The sequence below is a fragment of the Sciurus vulgaris genome (assembly GCF_902686455.1).
Source record: "Sciurus vulgaris genome assembly, chromosome: 16".
NCBI classification, from domain to species: Eukaryota; Metazoa; Chordata; class Mammalia; order Rodentia; family Sciuridae; genus Sciurus; species Sciurus vulgaris.
Genome location: NC_136477.1, coordinates 74,273,274 through 74,291,452, shown reverse-complemented (window position 1 = coordinate 74,291,452; position 18,179 = coordinate 74,273,274). Strand labels below are relative to the sequence as shown.

Genomic DNA, 18,179 nt, shown 5'->3' with positions numbered 1-18,179 from the left:
GCCCCTAGCCCGTTAGTCCTTCCAGGACTTGGAGCTGGCTTGTGTGAAAAGGCTCTCACTGGGGGGCCTGCTCTGAGAAGCTAGCCTGGAAAGGTCCTTCCCACCGGAGGGGGCCGGGCTGTGGGCTGCTTACAGAAGTCCCTGGCTGCCCTGTCCTGGTCCCTGAAGCAACCTGTGGGCAGGAACTTGCCACCCTGGTTCAGGGACTTGAAGCTTGGTTCTGTGCAGAAAGGCTCTCACTGCGGGGCCTGCTTTGTGATGCTGGAGAATCTGGCCCCTGGGAGGAACCCACTGCCGGAGTGCACAGGGCTGCCTGGGGAAGACTCTAGCTGCCTTACTGTACTCTAATAAACCACCTGAATCTGGGCCTGCGGCCCGGGCAGCTCTTCACCAGGTGGGGGAGACTCACCCCATGGCTATATTTTAGTCTGAGTCTCTCAATGCCTCCCCTTCTTGAATCCTGGGTTCTGTAGTGACTGGAGATGTAGTTTTCCTCTAGTCCACCATCTTGGATCACCCCGTGGAAAAAGCCTGCAGCCGGGGGTGGCAGGGGGCAGGTCCGCCTAGAGAGGTCTCTGGCTGCCTTGCCCTGGTCCATAGGCTGCTTGTGGGCCATAGGTCACTGCTGGCTTGGGGACTTGTGGCTGGCTCTGTGTGGAAAGGCTCTCACTGGGCGGCCTGCTCTGAGAAGCTAGCCTGGAAAGGCGCTTCCGGCCGGATGGGGCCGGGCTGTGGGCTGCTTGGGGAAGTCCCTGGCTGCCCTGTCCTGGTCCCTGAAGCAACCTGTGGGCAGGAATTCACTGCCCTGTTTCAGGGACTTGAAGCTTGGTTCTGTGCAGAAAGGCTCTCACTGGGGGGCCTGCTCCGAGATGCTGGATAATCTGACCCTGTGAGAGGAGCCGGAGTGCACAGAGCTGACTGGGGGAAACTCTAGCTTCCCTACTCTACTCTAATAATCCACCTGAATCCGGGCCTGCTGCCCGGGCAGTGCTTCACCGGGTGGGGAAGATTCATCCCGTGGCTCTATTTTAGTCCGAGTCTCTCAATGCCTCCCCTTCTTGAATCCTGGGTTCTGCAGACTGAAGATGGAGTCACCCTCTAGTCCGCCATCTTGGATCGCCCCCCTAAGTTAATATTAATTATCATATTCTATCAACTGAAACAGTAGCTGTAACTATCAATGTCTACACATACACAGATGCACCCACACAGAGAGACTACCAACAGACTGAAATAGAACTATGAAATTATAGTTCTGTTGCTCTTGGAAAAAAAAAAAAAACTTTCTGCATGATATTATGACCTTTTGCTCTTTGGAGCTGTTATCAGTAGCATTTAAAAATCTCTGCCCTTTGAAGAACTCTTTTATAACTCAAACTAAAGATCTCAGTGTGGCATTTAACATTTTGAAAAGAACGTCCAATATTTTAGTTGAAATTTACTCAAAGTCTGAAATTTTAGTCAAATAATCAGTTAATGGCAGTTAAAATATAATCCTTTAAGTTTTTAGCCCATTGAGATAATTCAGAACAAAGATTGAAATATGAAAAAACTAGTGAGATGACTTTTTCTTGCATAAATATTCACACACACAAAAAAAGACACTGGAAGGGAGGGTCAGAAAGAGGACCTGCAAACATTTAGGTTTTGTAATATTCTATTCTCCAAGAGCAGACCCAGATGGCACGGACTGCAGTTTCTGCCTCAGGTTTCTAGGGGGCACTGTCGGCACTGAATCCCCAGTGAAATTGCAGGCCGGTGGGAGGGGAGAGTTTGAAAATAGAACAGCGGGAGGGGGCAGGCCCGGGATGGAGCCACCTCTCTCCACCAATCCGCGGCGGATGACGGGCACAGCAGCGACCCAAGCAGCACTTGCTGTGGGTCTGTGCTTGGGCTGTGGCAGCAGTGGTGACTCCTTGAAGATCCTCCGTGGGGTACATGCTCTTTGTTATCAGTGAGAGCGGCCAGCAGTCAGGGCAGAGCAATTGTCCCTGACAGTCTCCCCAGGGCCTATGAGGGCTCCAGTCGCCGCTCCTCAGTTTCACTGCTCCCCTGCAGACCTCATTCCTGCCATGGGGCAGCTGCCGCGGCCTACCCACCTGGGAGCTTGGGGTGCTCGGCTCTCTTTGTTCAGCTGTGGTGCGATGTCCCCTGAACTGGAGGGTCCAAGAGACCCCGGTGCCGACCCTCTGGGGCCCAGTTCAGTGCAGAAGACCCTGAGACCAGCACGTGGCAGTGAGCAGCAAGGTTCAGCCCAGAAGACCATGGATGGTGGGCGCTGCAGGACTCCAGCTGCATTAGCTCCAGGCGTTGAACAAGGTAGGGGTTGCTGGGGGATGGCTGGATTAGCCTGCTGTTGGGACCAGGCACAGTGGCACCTCCTCAGTGGCCTAGAGTGGGCGCAGGCTGGGTGAGCTCCGACTTGTGGGTCTGGACCCAGGGGCACAGCATCAAGAAATTGGTGAGCCTGAGCAGCTGGGTCCCTGCCTTTCTCTAGGAGTCACCCAGTCGGGACTGCAAGTCGCTGGGTCTGGAGACCATGAGTGGGTGACGTGGTGTGCCTATAATCCACAAAGAATTGAGGAGAGGGAAACTGAGGTAGCTAGAGTGCACCATGCTGCTGCTCTTTCTTCCTTAATCAAAGCCATGTGAAACCTACAAAGCCGCCCTCCACTCCTTGAAAGAACATCAGAGTCTAGTCCCTATAATCTGATTAAATATGGGTTGATTAGTGTCCTGTTATCTAAGGTTGAGTGACATCTGTGGTAGACTTCAAATGTCAAGTGCCAGGCATTAATCACACCCTTTCAGTCCTCTGCCCTGGGCTCTGTCCTCCATGTCCCCCAAGGCCTGGTTTCCCACCCCAAGTGGGTGTTGTGCAATCCCTGAAGCAAAACTTTCAGGGTCCACAGATTTGTCATTCTGCTGTTTCTCCTTCTGTTGACTATTTAGAATACAGTAGTGATCTCTAAAATAGGGAAGGAGAATGCTGATTTCAAATGACCTTTTTTAAATGAAGGTGCAATTTCTTTTGCAAGAGCTTTTCCATCTAAATCTGAATTTCCCAACTGAAACTTTATTGAGACTGGTAGTTGTGTCTTTTACAGAAGACCCCTCTTTGATGGGGTCTTTAAAACAGAGTAGTGAACAATTTTTGCTGCTAGCTGCTTTAGAAAAATTAGCTGTACTATTCATTACCTCTATCTGGAAATACTACCAACACTAGGAAACTGTGTACTCTAGGTTTGATGGAAGTTGCCAGCACTGGCTGTGTCCTGTGTCTGGTGAAGTTTATTTAGGTGTTCCAGTGATTTCAATTTGATAACATTTTAAAGGTTTGATCTCTAATTATGGTCAGTTAGCTTGAAAGCATAACTTGTAAATTAATGTTTTTCTAATGTTTTCTGTCTTTTTTTTTTTTTTTTTTTTGTGGTGCTGGGGATCGAACACAGGGCCTTTTGCTTGCTCTACCAACTGAGCTATCTCCCCAGCCCTTTCTAATGCTTTCTGAGTCATCTCCCTCAGGCTTTCATAAATGCCTCCTTTCATGTCTAAGCACATGAAAACAAACTGCTGTATTTCTGGTTAACTCTTCCATTACTTGTAAAAATTTATTTCACTTATCTGTGCTTTTTCTTAACAATTTAGTCTGTGACCAAAGAACTGTCATTTTGTAAAATGGAATATTGGATTGACTATTTCAGTCATCTTGGATTCACCAGAGCTAAGGGAACTCTTTGTTCATTTTTTCCTATATCATTACAAGCTTCATTTAAATATTAAGGCTTAAATATTTTCAAGTTTAATTTTTTTTTCTCCTAAACATCTGAAGGAAGACATGGTTTAAACTTCATTAATATATATAGAAAATAAATTTGCATGTATTTTGCCTGTGAATATTGTGCTCTGTGTAGTAGTATTAAAATGTATCATTGAAGAAAATACTGCAAATTATATGGATGTACAACCAGTTTCATTCCGGGAAGATATTTTCATGAAACATCTAGAAGGTAACATTTGTGATTATTGTTTAGACTTTCCTTCTTAAGTTTTTATGCTTACTTTACCACACTTCTAAGGAAAACTTGGATAGTTTTAGGATGATTATCACTTGGATCTCATTTCAGTGTGGTTCAAGCATTTAAAATTTTATTTATTCGATTAAGGTAATTTTATTTTGAGACAACTATAGATTTATATGTAATTGTGTTAAAAGAGAGAGACATCTTCTGCCCACTTTATGTAGAGATGCCCACATCTTGACATTAAAGATGATATAGATCAGGTATACACCATTTCTGTCACAAGGACCCCTTGTGTTGACCTCTGATAACCACACCCATGTTCTCCTGCTGCCCTCCCCACAACTCCTGGCCATTATTAATTCTTTTCAATTTTTATGAGTTTATCATTTCAAGAATGTGTAAATGAATTGTAGAATTTTGATGACCTGGACTTTTGTCTTGAAAAGTAGAAATATTTCAGTTAATTACTGTAAGTTAGTAAATGTAATTCAGAAGCAGATCCCATATTATTCTTGGTTAGAATGATTGTTTTATTTCCTAATATTTTTCTTGGGTGTGTGGGAAAGTTCAATGAGATGCAATGAGTATTTATCTGTCAAATGAAGATTTGAGAATTAATTATGGTTTTTCTTCAAGTAAGCTCATTAATATAATTTCCACTGAGATTTAAAAACATAGCAGTTGTCACTATCCCATGGTTATTTTTGTTGTTGTTTACTGGGGATGGAACCCAGGGTAACCTCACTGCTGAACTTTGTGTAGTTCTTTTTATTTTTATTTTGAGGCAGATTCTTACTAAGATGCTTAGGCTGATTTCAAACTTGCAGTTCACCTACCTAGGCATGTGCCATCATGCTCACTTGCTACCTACTTTTTAATTAAAAGAGATTGTCCCTTCTAAATCTTACTGTTTGAATAGTTGCTGCAACTAAAATGACTTCAGAATTATGAAAACTCAGTAACTACCCAAGAAAAGGTAACACTGTGATGAGACATATCTGAATCAAAAGTATGTAGGTGTATTTCTGCCAAAAGATGTAATAAAATACAGTAATACTTTGAACACTCTATCTTCCTTTCTACTAACACTTTTAAAATGTGGTAATAAATTGACAAGAGTACAAAGAATTTCTTAAATTTTTCTAAGGATCTCAATTAGAGTTTATTGGCCTTGTTCCCATTTATATTTGATCATATGACACATAGTAACAGTTCAGTTGTGGCATCTTTTATCGCTGAAGTCACACCTGAGAGATGATATGTACAAAACCGGGGGGGGGGTCTGTATCTGCCCTGGGGAAGCTCATAAATAAGGTACAGATGCCCGCTTAATCAGCTAACTATATTAATTAGCTAAAACAACTTCTCTTAGCAACGTTCACATGATATAAGTAACAGGTTGTATGTTACCTTATATAAGGCAAATACAGGTAACTGATTTGGTGTCCTAGCAAGTTAAAATTCCCCATTTGCAGATTTTTTACTCTCTCCATGTTTTAAACAGAAATTTACAAGACTATAACCTAAGATGGGTATGGTGTACAGACAATAAATAGAGTTCTCTCTGCCTCTAGTTTTCTAACATGGAGACAAGACTGTGAGTTTAACTTTTAACATTATATGAAATGCAACAGAGAGACAGAGCTTAGAGAGAGAGAATGGGCGTTTGGTGAATTTTCCAAAACCAACTCACTAAGAATTGGCACAAATTTGTTTACTTCAAGCTTTTTATGACCAAAGACCAAACAAAAATCCTCTTGATCATTTTATAGTCCTCTTCAAGCTTTTTATGACCGAAGACCAAACAGCAAACCTCTTGGTCATTTTATAGTCCTCTTTTGCTACACCAACACTGCAAGTGGTCTGAGTGGAACAGGGTGTCCATGAAAGGATAATATACATGAAAATGTTATTTAATTTACCTCATCAGATATGGGGTCCTCTCAAGTTTCCCAAGACATTGACATCAACTAGAATGCTTTTTGTTGTTGTTGAAATATGTGAGAGCTCTTCTATGGGGGATACAGGGAGAAATATTAAGTACCTTGATGCAAACTGTGTCTCAGTACCAATGGAACATTATGTACTCAGATTAAAGAGACTTTGTTTTAGTACACTTCTTCATCCTAAGTACATCAAACATTGCCTCCCATGTTTGAATAAATACATATGGAAATGATTGAATATTACCAGATTGTGAATCTCACAGATGTCTTGGTTTCTTTCCTTGAACTTACTCTGTGAGGGGGAAGAATACTTAGGATAATTTGTTGCTAGATATGTTGCATCAGTTTGCTATGTTGTATGCAAAAAGGGGTGTGCAGCCCCAAAAGATTGTCCTTTATTTTTCTCATCATAAGCCACATTGAATTATCCCAATTTTTTCTGAAGAAAATAAAACCACATATTCCATTTGCACTAGTCATTGAAGACTTAGCAGAAAGCTGTGTACTTCACAGAACAGAGGAATTAACTTTTCAACAGATTTTTTTAAATGCTCCAGCACATAATTTCAATTAGAATGATTAATTAACATATTCTGTTATCTGTTTTAGGATTTTTTATACCATATTCCTATAAGTATTTTTACATCCGATCTCTATTATCAATTTGTCAGTGTTATGAATCAAGTGAACAATGAAGATAAAATTAATGCAAACCAAAGGTAAATACTTTAACTGAGGATTCTCCAAAATAGTTCTAATACACATTTCATATGTATTTTGTATTTAATTGCATATTTATGTTTGTTTCATAGAATAAAATATAAGTATACAAATGACAAATATTCAAATCATCCTCATGGACCTGTGTAAAAACAGATTTTTTTCATATTTATGAAAATATTTATTTTTCAGAATACAAAATAGACTAACATCATATTGAATATTTTTCCAGAATATGAACAGCTTATTCTAGAAGAGCTAGACAATTGTATATTGATAGAAGCTTAGGCCTTCATAGCGCCCATTTCATCTAAGCTCAAATGGCTATCCATAGAACAAAAAGGTCTATTGAAATTAGAACCCAAAGGGCAAATTTACTCCTTCTGTCATTGGTGTTACTTTCTCCCTCTTCTTATTAATGGAATTCTTGAAAACTGTACACCTTCTATGTAATCAGAATGTGATGGGCTGACAAATCTGACTCCATGAGAATATTATAGACCAGACTCTAAAGGAAACGACTAAACAGACTCCATTTTACTCTGAGACTCCATATTATGTAGGAAATAAGCTTCTTCTGTGGGAACACCCTTTCTCTGTTCCCAAAATCAGTTACATGGTGTGACAGGTTTAATATTAATTGTATATTAATGATATACATTGTATATTAATAATATACAATGGCAACTTCTATGTAGTAAAGAATTGCTCTCTTTTGATTCCTATTGCTCCTAAACAATGTACCATGTGAACAGCGATTTTGCGGATATTAGCAAACATTCTTTAGTTTGTACCTAGGTAAGAGTCAGTTTGACTCACTTCCACCCCTGTTGATGATCTCATGATGTTAGTTTGTAATTTTGAATCATAGCAACAGACACTTATGATTGATGTGATTTTTGGTATAAAAACCCGTACAACACTTTGGTCAGGGCTGTTCTCCCAATAGCCACTTTTTTGGGCATTGTGTGAGACAGTCAGCTGACCATCTTAATAAACACTCACAATTCGGACTTCTCAGTGGTGATCGGTCTGTTCTTAAGTTGCGCCCTATAACATTTGGAGGCCCCAGTGAGATCCTCGCTGCCTGGTGGGTAACCACCACTCACCAGTGACCTGGATACTCCTGCAGAGGGGAGAGCCCACAAAGTTACTCCTAGGGGAAGGCCTCTGAGAGACATTCCTCAGCCCCAGGCTGCATGGTCTGTGGAGCTCCGCCCCAGGACTGAACTAAATTCTCCAAGAGAGTCACCCGTTCCTGCATCCCTGGGGAACTGGTAAGTCTGTTTCTGGTGGATCCACATCTGGGGACTCTGAGGAAGGCTTTCCGAGTCAGGGACTGGCATGACGTTGCTCTGTTCCTCTGGTCTGGAATCTGGAGTGGCCCCTTGTCTGTGTCTTTGGTGTTTTATCTGTTCTGTGTTTGTTTTTCCTTTTCCGTTTTTTATTGACTTTAAGTGTAAGTCTGGGTCAGTCTCTCTCACATCAGTCATGTACTCCCCTCCAGTGCATGTAAACTAATTTCCAGGAATTCCAGAAGAGAGCCAGTCTATGGATCCTGCTGTGATGTATTTTCTCTCTCTAAATTGTGTGAGAGTGAATGACCAACTTTCAAGGTTAGATGGCCACCAAATTCTCTTTGGGTAACCTGAACATCCTGATCAAATGTTTTATAGTCAAATTTGGGTAAAAAAAAATGATGAAAAATGCTTTCAGCCATGTTCGCTGAAGCTTATATTAAAATGTAAACAGCTGCCAATAGGAACTTCCAACTATTGGACTTGGTCCACCAAAATGCCAGGCTAAAATTTTGGTGGCTGCTATCCAAGAGACCAGGAAAACTGGTTTATAACAAGACCCCAACCTGAGGGGGCTCTCCAAAAGAGACCAATGGAAGCAGTTCCCTTGGTGTCTCTTCAGGAAACTTCTTCAGGAAAGGATAGGACATAACCTTGTCTATATTCTCTTAATTCTTTTTCATCTCAGGATGAAGGCCAAAAAGACTTTTAAAATTCTATTGTTTTTGAGTTCATAATTTTGATTTGGTGCACCTAGTTTAATTTTTAATCAGATCTATTTTATCCAAATATAAAGTTTTCTTAATGCTCTGTTTCATTCAGAGTCCAGTTTACAAGGGTTAACTCTCAATCTAATGGGTTTAAAAATAAGCTATAAGGCCTTTGTCCTTCTGTTTATTTTATGTATATGTACACTGGTGTTTTGTCATGTCTACAAATATTTGGTACCAAAGTTGAACCATGTGAGCTCATAAATTAAAATTTAAAAAAATCCAAATATTTTTGATTCACATGATTTAAAGATTTTTAAATTGGGTAAACAAAAGTGTGGCTTTCAAGTTACTAACACAGTTTTGTTTCCAGGTGGCCAAAAATAAATAAAATGTTAATTTTATCAAATGTCAATATCCATTGTTTCTAGGTTTTTCTTCAAAAGGAAAGAAATGACTGATATGGCTCAATACAATTTTATGATATCTTGGTTTTTAAAAAATAACTAAATTAGATTTAACATATGGGATTAATCATGGATGTGTTTGTTAGAGACATCTGATTGGTTTAGAGAGTTAAAATGCTGTTAAATATAACATCAAGTACTCTTAACTCCTTAAATACCACAGGGTAACATACTTAAAACATTTTTGGTGTTTTCATAAATCGGTAAACAAAAATAGGATTTAAATTTACTTTGTGTTATCACTGAAAACATGGTTACTAAAAATCTTAACAGGTATTATTCTATATAAAGGCTCCAAAAGTTTCAACTGTGTTTAAATAGAGTTCTATAAGTAACAAAGTATTTCATCAGATTAAAATGGAGTAATTTATCTGAATTCAGAAATTTATAAGGGTTGTTTCAGAATATAAATTTTAAAAAAAGGGATCAACAGATTAATACATTACAAGGTTTTAGATATAAAATATATTTAATAAAAATATTTCTAGATAAAAAGTCTTTATGTGATAAAATAAAGCTGTAATCTAAGTTAATAACAAGAGTGTCTAAGTGATTAAAAATGTTAATTAAGAGTAAATTTTAAAAGGTTTACATGTATATGTAAGTAGCACAATAGTTTTAAAACTCTTTAAGGTTTTTCCTAAGGTCAAATATTAATGTATTTATATAAACCAAATTCCAGTCTATATGCTAAAATGCTCAATAATTCTCAAAACATTAATTTACTCTTAACATTGTATCTGTTACATTTTATTCTCTAGAGAAACTAGTCTTAAATTTGGAGTTTTGTACAACTCTGGTTAAACAGCAACTGTTAGAGTGTTGTACTACATTACAAAGTCTAAATTTTCTTTAAAAGTTAAACATGGTTAATATAAAAACATCGATGTAATTCATATATTAAATGTGTTCATATCTTCCAGGTATACAAGTCTTTAAAAGGTTTAAATTACATTGTATCAAGGTGGTGTTCTCCACCTAAAGTTGTAATGGTAATTTTAAACTTATCAGAATAAGAAATTTTATTGGGGACTTATTTATATCATTTTGTGTTCTGTAACTGGACCTGAACCTTATGTTACCTTCTGCACTGGGATAAAAAAGTAAATGTATTTCTCAAAGATAATGAGAGTCTGATCTGTTTAAAAGTTAATATCATGGAACAGGAAAACATTTTTTCACTTTACTACACAAAAGGAAAGCTAAAAGGTCTCTCAGCTTTCTTTAAATTCCATTTTGTATTTTCCTTGTAAACTCTGTAACTGTTGACTGATTAATGTTTTACAGAGGTACTGCTTCAAGAACAATCTATATTAATTTGTGATAATAAGCCACCACCTGTAGGACAGATAATATATACCACAGTTTAATAAAAGTGGGTAAATGATTATAAAGTCATAGACATTAAATTTAAACTCAGTACTCTTACTGTATGACTGGTGAAACTGACTTGCTGGATGTTTAAGATCAAAACCTAAATATTGAGATTAAAATAAAGGTGTCAAAAGAATCAATATTTAGCTCTTGCCCTCAGAGTCAGCCTAAACCCTGGGAACAAGAGAACTTCTTTAAGGAGTTTTTCAACTCTGGGCCACACAACCTTCCCATCAGGGAGATTGATGAGACCACTAAGGAAGAGAAGCTAATCAGCATACCTGCTGCAGAGGAGGGTCCTTGGGAAAGGGAGACATCCCTAATGCTTCCAAAGGAAGCCACCTCATCAAGGAGACCCTACCAGGTGAATGGCACTAAAGGAGCTAAGAAGCTGCTCTCAAGTTCCCCAAGAGTGATGCCTGTGGGAACTCAGCTGACTCTTAACAGCAGATAGGAACAAGGTCAATTTGACCAGCTTGATCATAAATACCTAGCAAAAGCAATTAAAACTAAAACACAGTCATTCCTGGACATTTTAAAAACTGAACAATAGTTGTTTTTTTTTTTTAATGTAACTTAAGGTGTACACTTGTGTTAGTCTCCTCCCCCCAAAATGAGTAAAACTAAAGGTGACAAAAAATATTCTTAGACAAAAATGCCTGATAACTATCAAGAGAAACAGAGTTATAAGTTTTTAGTCAGTTTAAGGCCTACAGATCATCCTAACCTCTGGTACAGGTAGACTTAATCAATGTTTGCTAGTATGATTCTCTAACCCTAGGTAACACAAATAAAGGGATTTCTACTAACAAAGAGATCATGCCAATAAAAAGATATTTTACAAAAATCAAATTACAGTGAGTAACTTAACTAAATGTTATGTTTACATTCCTGATAACTCCAACAGTGTTAAGATTTACAATTAAGGCCTTATCCTCTTTAGCCTTGTTAGACTTTGTTAGGCTTTTTATGTGAACAACATCTCAGCTCTTCCACCTCCTGGTAAAAGATTATTAATTTCTATCAGCTTCATGATATTCATTGACATGTTCCAGATGCTATTTATTTTGTACTCATGGTTTTTGATTTTTTCATAGAACAAGACTTTTACCCCTAGAAAGATCCAAATTCTAAAAGGGAACTTTTTACTGCTTGCTCCACCCCACATTGCCCCCTCTCAGCTCAAAGCAGTAAGATCGGTCACTGCCCTTTTTGCTTACAGCAGTAAAAATCCCTAAAATTAGAGGGGTAATAATAAAAATTTTAAAAAGACAGTCAATATAGATAGGCAAATTGGGTTAAATCCAAAAAAAAAGGGGCCAGTTTGAATCCAGAAATGTGGAGGCAAACGACCTTGGAGATTACATTGTTAATTCTTTCAGAGTCCTTCCTCCACCCTTACCAACAACCTGCTTCTGTTCTAACCTGTTGTTAAGTCTCTCCAACAGGTTCAACTTATGAGAGAACCAGCCCCAAGAGACTACTGATTTCCAACACCCATTTCAGTCTGAAGACTGTGTCTACATCAAATTGTTTCAGAAAGGACTAACACCCAGCTAAAATGGAAGGGACCTTACAACATGTACTCATCACATCTGAGTTAAGACAACAGAAAAATGGACAGCCCTCAGAGACCCTAACCACCATCTAAGATAAGACTGAAAAAATGTTAAACATGTTTTTTCTCTTGCTTGAACTATGTCAGAAATAACTCCATGCTTAGCCCTTCAACTTTTAGAGATTACCAAATGGGATGATTTCTGTGTTACTGTTCACATCTTTCCCCAGGTGTATAATGGAGAGGGAAGAAAAAAAAATCATATGGGACTAATATCTAAACAAGTGACCTCTGTCTTAGTTCCACTCCTAATGGGAATAGGTATAGTGGGCTCCACAGCTGCAGGAACCACTGCCATGATTCCTGAAAACCAGAATTTCAAAACTTTAGGTAGACAAATAGATTTGGACTTAAATATGTTAGAGATAGAATCCAGTCTGTTAAGCTAAAGGTGTTGCACACTCAGTATAATCACCTTTACACTATTAATAAATCAATGATTAGATTATGTACAAAAAACCAGTGGAGAATGTGATGGGCTGACAGATCTGACTCCATGAGAAAGTTATAGTCCATACTCTAAGGGAAATGACTAAACGAACTCCATTTTGTTCTGAGACTCCATGTTATGTAGGAAATAAGCTTCTCCCATGGGAACACCCTGCCTCTGTGCCCATCATCAGTTACTTGGTGTGACATGTTTAATAATATACAATGGCAAATCCTATATAGTAAAGAATTGCTCTCTTTTGATTCCTATTGCTCCCAAACAATGTACCATGTGAACAGTGATTGTGTGGATATTAGCAACCATTCTTTAGTTTGTACGTAGGTAAGGGTCATTTTGACCCACTTTCCCCTCAGTTGATGATCTCATAATGTTAATGTGTAATATCGAATCATAGCAACAGACACTTATGATTTATGTGATTTTTGGTATAAGAACCCCTACAACTCTGTGGTCAGGGCTGTTCTCCCAATAGCCATTTTTTTGGGCATTGTGTGAGACAGTCAGCTGACTCGCTTAATAAAGACTCTTAAATTTGGACTTCTCAGTAGTGATCAGTCTGTTCTTAAGTTGCACCCTATAACAAGAACTGACACTCATCAGTACAATAGCTCATATTCTAGGCCAATATCAAGCTTATCATGTTAATATAATTGAATGTTATCTAAAAAGAGGAATTTGCACATTTCATTCAATAACTGAAGTAGTGGAGACAAAATGAATCATTCCCTCATCTGTAGGTCACAGTATTTTTTTTTTCAAAAGACAAAATCAAACTACTTTGTAATAAAAGTAAACAAAAAAACCCATGTAATTAAATGCTATTTGGGTGAAAGTGCATTATAGGGCATATACTATTTATTTGCTTTACATAAGTTTGCGTGTATTTAATGTAAATTCTCATATTTGGATTTTAATTAAACCATACATGTAATACTTGAATCCAAATGGAATGGAATGAAGATTTTAAAAGGCCCCAAGAATCATATTGTTTTATTTCATCATTGTCATTTTAACACATTAATGTTTCTTTTTATTCATTTGACTAAGCCAATTTTAGAGGTAAAATCCACAACCAAAGCATATATAGTATAGCTGAAAATACTAAATAGTATAGTCTTCAGTTTGTCAGAAGTAGTGATTGTGATTAAACAAAAAATACTTCAATTCATGTATGATGATCTTACAGAATATTTTAGAAGTTTTATATGTTGTTTGCACTGTAATAGAATTCATCTGGATAATATGAGTAAAGTGTGCTCAACTATGAATAAATGCAATTTATATTTAACACTAGATTGTTTTGGAGTACTACTTTTTTCTTCATGTTTTATATCAGGAATAAATGTTCACAATCTACTAGCTGTATTTTGATTTGCTAAGAAATTATCATACTTTAATCCTAGTTCACGAACTCCTTACTCTCCCCCTTTTTTGTGGGATACTGGGGATTGAACTTAGGGACAATTTATGACGGAGCACACTGATTTTCCTTTTCAACATGTAAGTTCTCCCTGGAGAGAATATGTAGTGCCATATCACAAGAGAGAGAATGTGCTGGGTATCTTTAAGAGGTAAATTGGGTTTTGTAATAAATAGACTTCTTTGAAGATGCTGGGGATGTGATTGTTCTAGTGTCCCCAGGTGAAGAGATTCTCATACATAGGTCAGTGTTTGTCTTTGGTTGTTATTCCTTCATTGGAAGGCCTGCTAAAAGATCAGAGCTTGTTAAAAACAGTTGGGTTAATAATTGGATTTCATGAAGTTGCAATCTTTAAGAAGCATTTTGTATGGTATGCTAAGGTGATTTGAACATATCTTTTAAATAAAACTTTACAAAAACTTTATAAATATTATAGAACTCTAGTGGTTGAAAATACAGTAGAAAATATTGAGAAAACCTGTATAATTTATTCCACTTCTTCTTCCTAGTGGATCCCAAGATGCAACAGAATTCTAGTGTGCTATGAAAGTGTTTGAACACAATGAACATTATTTGGGTGATAATTAATCTAAAGGCATACAACAACCAAAATATGAATTTTGTACTATCAATTACTATTTTGTGATATCTTTGGTCAATGATTCTTTGCCATCAAACATGAATATCTTCATGCATGCCAATTATTGTAGCAGTATAATTCAGAATAACCAAGTTATAGAACCATCAATGTGCCTGCAAAAAGATAAATGGATAAAGAATGTGAGGTATATATATATGTATATATGCACAATGGAGTTTTGTGTAGTCATAAAGAAGCATGGAATTTTAATGTTTTTTTTTTATTTTTTGGTAAATGACTGGAATTGGAGAATATCATGCTAAGTTAAATAAGCCTAACTCAGAAAGTCAGGGGTTAAATGCTTTCTCTCATATGCTGATGTTGGACAGGAAAGAAAAAATGGTGGTGACTCTTAAAAATTTGAGGGAGATCAATAAAGTAGAGAAAAGGGATAGAGAGGAACAGGGCATGGGGGGATGTCAGGAAGTACTAGGCAATGAAACCTAACAAATTATGCTATGTTCACACATGAATATGTGAGATTAATGTTGCTTATATACACATAACAAATGTTCTTATAAATAATTTTATTTAGTGTACTGAACAGAAATATATCAAATACAATAAGTGACAGTGTCTTTTAGAGCTCTTGAAATGATGACAAAAGTAATGGTTACAATGTGTTAGCAATTTAAAATGCTTACTATCTGCTGGACATTGTGTGAAGAATATCATATGCATCATCTCATATAATCATTTCCTTACTGGCAATGTCACTCTTGAATCATCCAGTGTATATAGTGATCTGTGTAATGTAAAGCCAAATGTTCCTCTGAAGTATTACCATGCATTCCCATGCTAAGACTTAGAATATAGAAAGCTATCCTACATAGATCATAACACAAAATGATGGAATTTCATGTTATTATTTTGATCTTATTTATTGAAAATGAATATTTGACTATGAAAGATATGTTTAAAATAAAAAATAAATTCAGTACTAAAACATCACAATGAAGTGTGAATTTAAAATAATTATTTTAGTAAACTCAAAGTAGGTAGACAGCAACTAATTACAGCATTTTCAAACTTCATTACAAGCTCTTATTGAATACCCTGGGACACATCTTAGCTACCTTGATATATAAGTTTTTGATATATAAGTTTTGATATATAACTATATTGCTCTTATAGAAGCAATTTTTGTTTTTACCCCTAAAAATTACAGTAATGTGTAAATATTTAGAACACTTTGCTTTACATACCTACACCATGTGGTAAGGAAAAGTAAAGATTTATGAAGTAACACTCAGAGTTAAGAATTGAAGGTGACTCAACCTGTATACCTAAAAACTTGCCAGGATTAAAATACATGAGGACTACATGAGGAGGACACATTTACTTGGAGAACAGGAGAGTGAAAGTCACACTGTGGCAGATCTCTGGAGCTTATTATTTCTAGTTAGCAAATTCATCTTTGCATTTATTTCTGTGTTTCTAATTCTGTTCATTCTTCCTTCTGACTATTGCCTATGCATTCCAGCCTCACGGAGGGAGGTATAAATCAAGCATACCACTCCAAGTGCTCTTCAATCACACTTATTATATAATTAGTAAAGCCATATATTATCTCTTTCAGATGGGCAAGCTAAATGATTGTGAGAGTGATGCTACACATATATAGTGCTTTCTTCCAAATGTGTAAACAATATTTGCCATTAAGTTTTATGTATTTGATCCTTAAAATTCCTTTGTATAGGTTGGGTGAATTCTTCAAATCATGGAGTTGAGGCCAACAAAGAACAAGGATTTCCTAATGTTAAATAAATATTGTTGGAATTGTGTAAAGTTAGAACACCTTTAAATGTTTTTAGATGAATATTAGAGTCAACTATGAAGCAAATTTATCTGAAAATTTATTCCAAAAAAATTCTTTAAAGATTTCTTTATCTTCTCTACTTTCCCCACTCCCCATGAAAATTTTTAGAAAGGGTTACCACATTATTTAGTTGTCTCCAACTGTAAGAGTAAACCAGGGGTTAATTCAGACATCAAAAAATTCTTTAGAGCAAAAAATCCCAGTAATAAACTGCAGTCCATTTCAGTTTGTAGCAAAAATGGTCGTGGAAATTTGCAGCCTGAAGTCTGCAATAAGATTTTTCTCTTTGTAAAGCATGAATATCCCTATGGAATACAGATGAGCATGTTCAAGACACTGCACTCCTGACTCAAGGATAAAAGAACTGTGCCACCACTTCCAACCTCCTAGAGCATTCTTCATGGAAGAAGTATCCCAAAAGATGCAGCAGCAGGACCAAGCCTTCTGGCTGTGTCCCAGAAACCAAGTGTGAGTTTGCTTTTCCTCTTTAATAGAACCTTCTTTTAGCAAAAATGTTCATTTCATGAGCATAAATTTTGTACAAAGGCAAAGACCCAAAACTTCCATCAAGAACATTTTTTCTTCAAATTTTCCAGGGTTTTTTTTTTTTAAAGGACAGAGTTCTAGTGGAATTTTTATAAATCAGCATAGGTATGACTTTGCTATAACCAGCAGCAATTAGAAATACAGTAGCAATATTGTTCCTCCTTGCTTCAGCTTTTTTCCCCCTTATATGTCTTGCCTAGAGCAGGTCAAAGGCAAAGACAAGGCTGTAGGTGATTCAGGACTTTCCTGGTTCTCTAATACACTCCACTGTGTGTTCCCTCACATGGTTCCATTAGACAAAGGAGGTTGTCAGTGATGAGTGTCAGAAGACTGTAATGTGCTTGTGCAATTATGTCAAAATAGAACATACTTTTATTTATAATTATAATGCATTAATAAAAATTTTTAAAAAGTAACTGTAAATGGGAGATTATCTTGATAAACATAAAATTCAAGTTGGATGTGGAGGAGAAAAGAAAGACAGGAGGAAATTAAAGAATGGAAAGAATGGGAGAGCTTAAAGGAATCTGGGGTTCTACAAAGAAGAACTTAATGAGAAAATGTTGATAGTTGTCATTGAATTTTACCATAAAGAGTGGCTGGAGAGAGAGGGGAGAGGACAGTTACAAAACTTTTCCCAATAAAATTAAAAGACTATATCAATGTGGACAATATTTTAATAAAATGCACACCAATATTATAGTTATTTCAGAAAAAAGATGTTTGATATGGAAATACAGACATGAATACAACAATTATGTATGCATTGTGGGAGGTTTTATTTAAAGGAAATTTTTGAATACTAACACTTAAAATCATGAAAAACCTTAAGAAAATCAGTGTCAATAATTGCACAAGCACAGAATATAATTTGCTCTAATTCAAGCACCAGATTTCCCCCATTAGATTTTCTCCTCGTTCCCCTGTTGCCTTTCCTTTGTTCTATTGATCTTTCTTCTATTTATTATTTGTCATTTAGTATTTATTTATTTTTGTTCATTTATTTATTGATTCTTTTTGGCTATGCCAGTAAAATACATTTTGATATAATTTTACAAGCATGCAATATATTCTATTCTAATTAGGACCCCATTCTGTGGATGTATCTGGTGATGGGGTTCAGTGTGTTGTTTTCATATATATAC

General features: G+C 36.8%; 1 long non-coding RNA gene across 1 annotated transcript; it reads left to right on the top strand.

Moving 5' to 3' along the window:
• The first annotated feature begins 1,846 nt into the window (after positions 1-1,846).
• On the top strand, positions 1,847-17,022 carry LOC306646651. The gene is made up of 3 exons (XR_013759926.1): positions 1,847-2,319; positions 6,581-6,690; positions 16,783-17,022. It is a non-coding gene; the product is annotated as an uncharacterized lncRNA (long non-coding RNA).
• The last annotated feature ends 1,157 nt before the right edge of the window (positions 17,023-18,179 follow it).